The sequence below is a fragment of the Lithobates pipiens genome, unplaced genomic scaffold (assembly GCF_037356315.1).
Source record: "Lithobates pipiens isolate NorthernLeopardFrog02 unplaced genomic scaffold, aLitPip1_a1.2 Scaffold_16, whole genome shotgun sequence".
NCBI classification, from domain to species: Eukaryota; Metazoa; Chordata; class Amphibia; order Anura; family Ranidae; genus Lithobates; species Lithobates pipiens.
In genome coordinates this window covers 73818182-73828647 of record NW_027507748.1, presented here as the reverse complement: position 1 = coordinate 73828647, position 10466 = coordinate 73818182, and the positions used below count along the sequence as shown (strand labels likewise).

Below are 10466 nucleotides of genomic sequence, written 5' to 3'. Positions count from 1 at the left end.
CTTAGCCTGGCGATATGCTCAATGTGAAAGCACTATACACTCTCTTGCAGCATTTCACAGGAGAACTCGGGAGACAGCAGGCATGCAGCTACACTAACAGGGGGTGATTAGGGTGTGCCCAGGTTTAGACGTTAATGGCTGTGTGTTGAGCTATTTTGAGGGGAAAGCAAATGTACACTGTTATACAAGGTGTACATTAGCTACTTTCCATTGTAGCAAAGTTATTTCTTCAGTGTTGTCACATGAAAAGATAGAATAAAATATTTACAAAAATGTGAGGGGTGTGCTCACTTTTGTGAGATACTGTATATGTGTGTCTCACTTTTTTTTTAGTTATCTGTTAGCGGGTCTTAGGAGACCATTTTGAAGTCGATAATAGCACCTGTATTCTTTTTAAGCATACCAAGTGGTATTATGCAAACATGCGTTGTATACAATATAATGGTGTGTTATACACATGCACAGGAATTTTTTCACTAATTGTTTGGTTTAGTGGCTCAGCATTTGTTTTTACTTTTTAAATATTGCACGTTATAAAGAGTGGAGCACTTCACTATTTTCTGAATCATTATAGGGTGACCACATGGCTTTGTTTCATACAGCATCATGGTCTAATATGGCTTTTTTTTTTATAAACATAACCATGTAACACGTAGATAAGAGACTTTTTTTATATGCTAATTTTGCTTAGCCATGATACATGACAACATTAGTGGATAATATTGATGGCATTTCAACAAATACAAAATCACCGTTTTCACATTTAAATCAGGTTTGCCCAAATTATCCAAAATGGTAATGCACTGATTCACCTGGTCATCAATGACTGCAATATGTGGAATAAGTATCCCTATTTTTATAGTGTTATACATGTATATCTGTGTAGCAGTGTGGTGAAATTTAGCTAAGGTATCATCTATTGAAACTCATTCTCTGTATATTCCTGTGTAATGCCAAGTATTTAAATAATACTATTTTCATTGCTCGTGTGTTTACATTGAAGGTTGTAGTAGTCTAACATCTCTACCGCAGTCATGCAAACTCCTACATCTTCTTCAAGGCTTTTATAGATACAGGCCAATTATTCTGTCCCCTGAGGAAACCTACAGAAACACAGGGAGAATGATGATACATATTATTATCATTATTATCCTGATTATGATTATTATCATTCACACCTCTTGCAATGTTCCTGTTGCCAGTTAAAGCTGCTTCAGTCTGAAAATGGTAAAGTTCAGTTGCATTTTTTAAGATAACCATTAAACAGAAATTTGCTTTACAACCACTTTACACATCACTTTACATTACACTCTGTGATATTAACCTAAATAATTAATACTTACCTCTCTTGCTGACCGGACAGCTGATGTCCACTATAATGAAGAGAAGTTGCAGGCTAAAGAATCTTCATCAATCGACAGTTCCAGACACTGGTCTCCCACTACGTTCTGTGGTTTGACCTCTCAGCCCCCGCATCTAAGGTTGCCACCTCATCCCTTCAAACCCGCACACATATTAATTACACAGGTTCTGTGGCTGATTAGGTAGTAATTAAACTCACTTAGTGCCTTACCTGCATTTAATTAGCCTCAGAACTTGTGTAATTCAAAGGTGTTCGGGGTTTAAGGGGATGAGGTAGCAACTCTACCTGCATCACTACTTTATCCTATAGCGGCTGGCAGGACGAACCATTGGTTTCAATGGAGGACCAGGTATTCAAAACTCCAGGAAGTGTTGGATTCTGAAGGTTCTTCATTACAGCATAGATCAGTGGAGTGAGCAAGGGAGAGATGATCACTATCTTTGTGGATTTTAAGGACCATATTTAACATATTTTTTATTTTATTTTTATTCTTTAGGCAGCTATGGAACTGTTTATCCCTAGACAGTATAGGAGAGCCCAAACAAACTCAGTCGCTCCTATGGTGACGACTTCTACAAAATGGAACAGACATGGATGTCAATTATGTGACATCTGTTTCTGTTCTGATGCAAGTCTAAGCCCTTGTACACACGGTCGGACATTCTGACAACCAAATCCGTTGGATCTTGTCCGAAACTGTTGCATACACACGGTCGGACAAAGTTGTCAGAAAATCCGAACATTCAGAACGCGATGACGTATTACGATGGGACTACGTTCAGGCTAGTAGCCAATAGCTTTGGTCTAGGAATTTGATCTGAGCATGCGTGGCACTTTGTCCGATCGGAATTCACTACACACAATCGGACAAAGTCCGATCGGATCTTGTTGTCGGAAAATTTTATAGCCCAGCTGGAAAATTGGTCCGTCAGAGTAACAGTCCGATGGAGCCCACACACGGTCGAATTATCCGACAACACGGTCCTATCGGACATTGTCCATCAGAATATCCGACTGTGTGTACAAGGGCTAAGATACCTTACTGAGACTAAACAAATGTTACCCATGTGAAAGAGCCAGCCAAAGATAATAATAAACAATTCATATAATTTTTTGTCTCACTGATGTATTAAACGTAATCTTTATACGCCTCACACTAATACAAACTATGAACTGTGAGCGAGAGCCTAGCTAACTTGCACATACTGTTTTGCCAGTTAAAGTATAATTTAACCTGCCCCTAATCATCCCCATCCCCACTTACCTGTTATGCTGGGTTATATTACAAAAACACACTCCCCTGCTTAGCAGATGCAGCGTTGTCCTGCATAGATTGGCTGTTCAGGTGTCTGTGCCATCTTGGTCATCATCAGCCAGCTTTCTCCCTTGTGTCCAGATAGTCCAACCCAAACAAAGTGGCATCTCTAATTCCTGGCTGTTCTATGAATGAGCTTTTGCAGCCTCTAGGGCCTCAGGAGCAGGACACATCATTCTGGCCTAGGCCAGAATGGTGGCAAGATTGGGGCTTCCAGAACCCCCCCCCCCCCAAAAAAAGGGACGGAGGCATAGAGTCTAACTTTATTTGCAGACTGAAGTCTGGGTTAGTAATTCTGAGCAGGTACTTTTTTAATTTTACATATATAATGAAAAAGGAAAGTCCATTTGTGTTATACATATTTTATTATTAAACTTATTTTACTTTCTTAATCACAGATCTTTTTTGTTTTTCCCCTTTTTTGCTGTCTGATTCCGAGAAGGGTGGGAAATTACAGAAAAAAAGCTCTACATGCATGAGTCATTCTTATCTCTTATATAAAAGGGTCGCCTGCATTTTGGGGCTGACTTTTGGTGATCTGACAGAGGCGAGAGAGCTGGGCGATGATGGTAAAACACGCTGGGATGATTTGTTTCTACAGAAATTCAACCAGCCACAAACTAGTGGTGTGTCAGCGATGGAGGAGGAAGTACAGGAAATGTGTGGTGTGCTCACACGGGGGAACAAGATACTGTTCAGCCTGATGCTTGGATACAACACAGCAACTAGGCAAGTACCATCTTCTTATATGAATGAAGATCTTCTTCTGCTTTACAGGAAATGCGTTTAACTGTCTAAAAGGAAGTTAGACTTTTTTGTTCTATAATGAAGCCTATTTTATTATTGACAATACACATGCTGTGTATAGAGGTGACCTACAAGCAACTTAAGTAAATCATTGACAAAAAATTATTTTGGGTGGCTTTTTGAGAGCTCATGGATTGCCAGAGTGCTTTGTTTTTTGGTTTTGGCAATGCAAAAGTAATATTTGGCAAAATGGGGAGCATTTTCCTTACATGATTTAAAACATAGCTAAACCCAAATACGTAAATTTTATGTATTGTATGGTATCATCCTTAGATGTGGTGGCTGCAGAAGTTTTCTTTCTTCCTTTTTTTTTGGACATTTTTAACATAAAAAAAAACTAGAGGCTTCAGGGGCAGTGTCTATGTATTGGAGAAACCTTCAGAGTAAATACAGAAGGTACATCATGCCACAGGCACTAAAATTTCCTGGGACGAGGGGAGCCAGGTAGAGGGGCACCCAACAACCCAACAAGAGTGGTCTAATGCCCGAAAGCCTATACTTGTGGACTGTAGGACATAGTTCCTAAGGGTGAGGCCCCCCATTATCCACATAATGTAAAAGGGGATCCGTTCCTCCTCCATTAATTCCTTGACCATAGCTTTCAAGCTACACTAGGCATAGAATTGATTTCAACCACAATGCACCATACCTTCTCTACATGTTCCTGAAATGCACCTGAAGAAACCAGTAGATTTTTTTTTAATTATTATTATTATTATTTACTCTATGATCCAGCCAGTAACACACTTTCTACGCTCTACATTCAGACTTCCAAGGTATCTATGGAGGAACTATGTAGCCACCTTTGGACAGCAGCATTGTCATATTTACACTTGAAGATGTGTTTTAGCTGTTTTGGGAGGTCATTAGCAATGATGCATGCAGAGAAAGTGATCCGAATTTAGCCTGCAATGCTCACCTCTATGGATGAACGGCTCCAAAGCCTCAAGTCAACTCAGTGTCCTCTAAGGATGGACACACATGGCTCTCTAATCCCTGCTGGGGAAATTTACTCAAACAATTGGTCCTAATGACCATTGTCCCTGGTACAGAAAGTGATGGGAAACCCACATTTTTTGAAATGTTTGTTTGTTGTAGCAACTACAAGTGAGGGGATGGGAAAACCTGCTCTGATGACAAGAGGGACTGTCCCCTCGTTTTGTAGAGATCTTCTCTTACTTTTTGCAGAGTCTTTGCATCAGGAAGTAAAGAAAAATCTGTCAGAGGGTACAGGAAAAAAAAACCAGACAAGGGTCTTAAAGCTGAATTGCTGGAATTCAGCAACTTTGTACAAAGTACAAGCACGCTTTGAGTTAAGTCCAATGAGGTGCATGACATCTGCTGGGCTTATCTCTATTATTTCAAGTATATCTGACAGGTTTATGGCTCTGACACTCAGGCCTGTGAGAGGCGAGAGGCACACAGAGCAGCTTTGCCCACCCCCTCCCACTGCTGCCCATTCAGAGAAGCCTTTGTATTATGTGAATCAGTACACATAATACAAAGGCTTCTATGATTGGGCAGGAGGAGGCAGGGGCAGGCATAGCAGCTACACTGACTGTAATGTTGAAGATGCTTAGACCTGTAGAATCTTCTGGGAGTGCATCAAAACTGTAAGCTCCTTGGACTTAACTCATAGTGTGCCTACACTTTTTACAAAGGAGCTGAATTCCCAGAATTCAGATTTAACTATTCCCTATGTTTTCTAAAACCAAAAAAAAGTTTGTCTTTACACTTTAAGCAAATAAAAGTGGAAAAGAAAACGTGCAGTTTATAGCTCCACACATTTTATTGGTGTCTTGCTGTTATTTGTATTTATAACAGGTTATATTTTAAAAAGAACAATACGGCCCACAACCTGCTTGTGCAAGGTCTCTGTCTAAAAAGGTATTTTATAGAAAGCTGTACTGAGAGAAATGTTAAGGCCGTCATTGTTATTTTTGTGCTCTGCAAGGCCCTAAACAGAAAATCACAGGCTGAAAATAAAAATTGCCTGAAATTATTTGATTGTACAAAAATTTTCAAATAATTGCATCCTCTTATTAAAATCAATGAGCTAAAAAAAAAAAAAAAAGCTGCAATACCTCATGATGGGACAGAATTGGAGCATTTTGCTATTGTACTTTAAATCGAACAATGACTGCTCAACTAAAATTGCCCATGTGCTCCAATAGAGGCAGCTAAACGTTAGCAATATTTTAGGATCTGAGCCTAAGGCCCCGTTCACACTAAGCTTGAGCATAGCATAGAATATATTTTAGGTGTTTATTTTATGTGTCTATTGCCAATTTTTATTTAAATTTATTTTATGCAATCTATGCACATTTCTATGTGTAGCACAGGAAAAGAAATGCATGTTTTTGGCATCATAGACTTATTATTGGGAGCGCCTAAGAACACATGTAAGCAAGCTTTTTTAAGGCTCTTCGAAAAAAGTAAAGCTAAAAGCAAAACTGTCATTTTGGATAGAGTAAGAATGAGTTATAACCCCTGCCATTTTTTTCCCCATCTGTGTCCTATTTTGGAGATTTCCTTTCACTTCCTTTCCCATATCCAAAACAGAACGTGAAAGGAAATCTCTCCAAAGTGGAAATTTCTGGTTCCTTTCTGTTCCTGATCTGGGACAACCCAAAATTTGGGATTTTCTTTCACGTTCACACTCTGTGATAATGGTAAACTGGAAAAATAGAGAGGGTAAATAACCCCAGTGGGGGCAGAGGCAGTAATTAAAACCTAACAGGTGTTCTAATCCCTCTCAACTCCATCAAAATCTAAAAAAAAGTTATATTTTAGAGTTTATGGGGCCAAAAACATGCAAATCTACCCTGAAACAAGCTCATGTACTTTTTTGAGCTTCACTTGACAGGTGACAAGCAACCCAACTCTCAGGTGTAAATAGGCCTCTAGAGGATAATGAGATTCTTCAGCTTGAGTGTTGTCACGCTTTGGGAATCGAGCGACAAAACTCTCAGGTGTAAATGAGGCCTAAAGGTTTCTCTGAATAAACAGTTGCCAAGACCACTGTAAGCCCACTGACAATGAGATTTCCAATTTCAGTCACGAAGGTAGCAAAAAAGAAATGTATTCAATCTGTTTTTGTAGCCAATATGTTCTCACAACACCTTTTCTGTTGAACAGTTGCATAATGTTAGCATTGCTCTTCTCCTGCCAACAGCCATTTGCTGACAAAAACCTAATATATATGTACTATGTCTCTAAAGTTCTCCAAAACTAGAGACACCTCAGAGTATTCATTACTGATGATAGGTGCTAAACACAGACACTTACTAATGTGTGAACAGATGGGCTGACTGCAAATAAAGTTAGCTGTGTCAAAATAATTAACTAATACCGTAAATAGAAATAGCACAATTTACCTCAGAAACAGCTTTATTAATTAGATGATGAAGTAAGTTCATTATAAATGGTAGCTAATAGGAAATTGGCCTCATGCCTTCTGTGATGTCACCTGTGAACCGATAGCGAGCGGCGGATTGTCCTATATAATGGAGTAAATTACAAAATGGGCACCTTTGTTGTATGTTCAATAGGATAACGTATAGAATGTATAGAGAGACACAAGAAATGTTAAAGTAGAACTAAAAGCATTTTTTTTTCATTTTCTATTCTTTTTCTGGTGGCAACCCAAAATTTGAGATTTTATTTCATTTTTGGCGATAATGGTAAACAGGACAAATAGAGAGAGTAAATCTCAGCTCAGCTATGAGGAACTGAATGTATTCTCTCTTGAGAAGACGAGATTAAGGGGGGATATGATTAACATGTAGACATACATAAGTGGTCCCTATAGTGAACCTGGTGTTGAGGGAACACTCTTTACATCTGGAGGAAAATAGATTTAGGCTGGGTTCACACTTAAAACGGATGCGGCTGACAGCAGGGGTCCGGTGCGTCCCTGTTCTCTATTTCAGGGATGAATCTTTTTCTGAATTTTTGCCTGAATTTGGACCTGAAACAGAGCCCAAGACGCACAGGACCCCTGTGCAAGTCGTTTCGCAGCCGCCCTGGAGATGTACGAACCAGCTCCATCAGAATCCGCGACCCGTCAGATTAGGTAACAGTAGTGACGTTCCGTCAGCTGTGCATGCGTACACCCACTACCAGGTTTGCTCATCTGATAGAACACCTGCAGTCGGAAAAAGTGGCAGCGGACATCTTAGTATACCCAGCTACTTCTTGAATTTCACAGTAATTTTAGCAATTAAAAAGTGAGCATATATAAATAAATATAGTATGTTGACAAATGTGATACTGTTTGGATGTTACATTTTGAAAGAAGTTGGACGACAGCAGTAGAAAGGTAGCAGAGGCCATGTTGGTACACCCCGCACTGCTCAGCGCTAAACCCTTAGGCTTTCAAAATGTAACATCCAAACGGCATCACAGATGTCAATACACTATATATATATTTATATATGCTCACTTTATTGCTAAAATTATTGTGAAATTCAAGACATAGCTGGGTGTAGTAACATATCTGCTGCCTTCTTCTGACTGCAGGTATTCTGTCAGATGAGCAAACCTGGTAGTGGTGGACGAATGTGCAGCTGACGGAACGTCAGTTATGTTAACTAATCTGACGGGTTGCCGATTCTGATGGAACACCGGTCAAAAGCTCCTGTCATGCAAATTCCCAGTGACTACTGTTCACAATACTGAAAGTGATAAAAAAATCCAAAATGTTTATTTTGTCACAGAAGCAGGAGGTAAGGGGAAAATTCTAATGGTGACTACTATATAAGGTCCTGGTGCCCAACATGCAACCCGCGGTCTTTTGGGCACCATATGCATAGCAAAGTGGCAGCGGGGGTGCCGAGCGCTGGAAAGCTCTCTATGCTCCAGCATCCAGCACTGAAAGGAAGACTGTAGTGTAGGCGGAGTTATCTCTGTTTACAGTACAAGTAAAGTCCTGGCCTGGGGAGAAAGAGTGCATGATAGGTAAGTGATCGATAGGTGATAGGTGGGGTTAATTTTCTCTATCATGACCGATGGGGATGCTTGACTTTCTACCATGACCAATGGAGTTAACTTTTATTGTCATGGGCAATGGGGGGGGTTAACTTTTACTGCTATGACCACTAGTGCATGAAGGGGGATTAACTTTCGCTGCCATGAGCCTTGACTGGGGGAGGGGGTTAACTTTCAACGTGACCAGTGGGGGGTTAACATTCACTGCTCTGACCACTGGTGCATAAATGGGGGGATGCAGGGTTAACTTTCATTGCCATAACTGGGGGGATTATCTTTTAGTGCCATGACTGGGAGGTTAAATTTAAGTGCCATGACCAATGGCAGGTTAACTTTCACTTCTATGACCACTAGTGCATGAAGGGGGATGGGGAGCTTAACTTTCACTGACATGACCACCAATGCAGGATGGGGGAAGGGGGTGTTAACTTTCTCTAGCATGACTACCAATGGATCGGGGGGTTAAATTTCACGACCACCGATCATTAATACAGGGGTGTGGGGGTAATAGTACTCACACCAATGTCACAGGTGATTATTGCTTCCACTGAAACCGATGCTGGGGGTTATTACTGCACCCATTGAAATCAATGTTGAGGTTCTTCTGTTGAGGGTTATTATTGCACCCACTGATACCAATGTTGAGTTTCCTGTGTTGGGGGTTATCATCACGTCCACTGACACTAATGTTGGGGTTATTATTCCATCCATTGTAAAGTTATTATTGCATCTACAGTGTGACATAAGAAATTGCAACAACTATCTTTTTATTCTCCAGGGCCTTTTGTTTTTAATGTTATAGGCAAAAATGCAGATTTTAACATGTAGCAAAAACTGAAAAAAATGCTGTAGAGGGAAACTGCTTGAACTACATGGAGGGTAATGCTGTACTAGATGTATTAGATACATAAATATAAATCTCCAGAAGTGAATCCTTCATGACTATAAACATATATAGTAACTAATAAAACTTACTCATAGACAGACAGAGATTATTCAGTGCAATTACTTAATAAGAAACCACAAGACACATTTTAGAGTTATGACTAACAAACTGAGATCGGATTGGTTTATGTGGCTCATTACATGATGATTTTTTTTTGTTCTGCTTCATTTAAAGAATGGAATGTCCTGATGTATTTGTCACTTAGACAATTGCTGACTTGCTTCCCTCCCTATTATGTTTCTTTGAATGACCATCAACCAGTGGGCTGCTTGGAGTTTCCAGTCTCTGTTATAAGAAATCGATTGCTATCATTAGCCCAGAAACTTTCTGTAAAAAAAAAAAAAACTAACGCATGAAACATTGTCACAAAATTCCCCTGGCTGTCATTTGCATAGCCAGATAGCTGGAGAGTGGGAGTGAGAGCGCTGAATATTTCCCCCTTACCTGCTTGCACAGCCTAGTTCTCTCGCCCCAAGAAGCAGCGCCTGACGTAATGGAAGTGAACAAGCCGATGAGCTTAAAGAACAGTTATAGAGTTTTGATAGAGGAAATGCGTGCAACACGTAACACTTCCTCTTCATCACTAAGTAAGATATCTATGGAAGGACACAAACCAATGCTGTCATGCTGCAATGGGTTTATTTAAAGGTATAGACCAGCCATAACTGTAACCGAAGCATCGAAATGTAACCAGGGAAAATAATCCATGCTCAAGACTTAAAGCTGGACTCCAGGCACCAAAACCCCTTCAGAGAGTTACTGCTTCTACCCTACCCTTTTCTGCAGCATATTGGCAGTGGGCAGGGTTTTCTTCGGCTGTGGCTGCTCTTAATCCTGGAATGCATCTACCCGATCTACACTGAAATTTCAGTTGGGTTTTAGCCCAATATTTTCCTACCATGTAAGGGCTAATTGGTTGCATTTGCCCACCACCCCATGTCTCTGCTTTTAAAAAGGAGAAAAATAAAACACAATTCTCACCCTAAAATCTCTTTAATTCATGCCTTCTATAGTGATGTCTGTTATTTTAGTAAAAATGCATAAGG

The 10466-nt window shown here is 40.0% G+C and overlaps 1 long non-coding RNA gene across 1 annotated transcript; it reads right to left on the bottom strand.

Annotated features, from left to right (window-relative positions):
- Window positions 1–657: 657 nt before the first annotated feature.
- On the bottom strand, window positions 658–9946 carry LOC143981876 (uncharacterized). Its single transcript, XR_013274373.1, has 3 exons — window positions 9865–9946; window positions 6863–6984; window positions 658–1103 (listed from the first exon to the last, which is right to left on the bottom strand). It is a non-coding gene; the product is annotated as an uncharacterized LOC143981876 (long non-coding RNA).
- Between the last annotated feature and the right edge of the window lie 520 nt (window positions 9947–10466).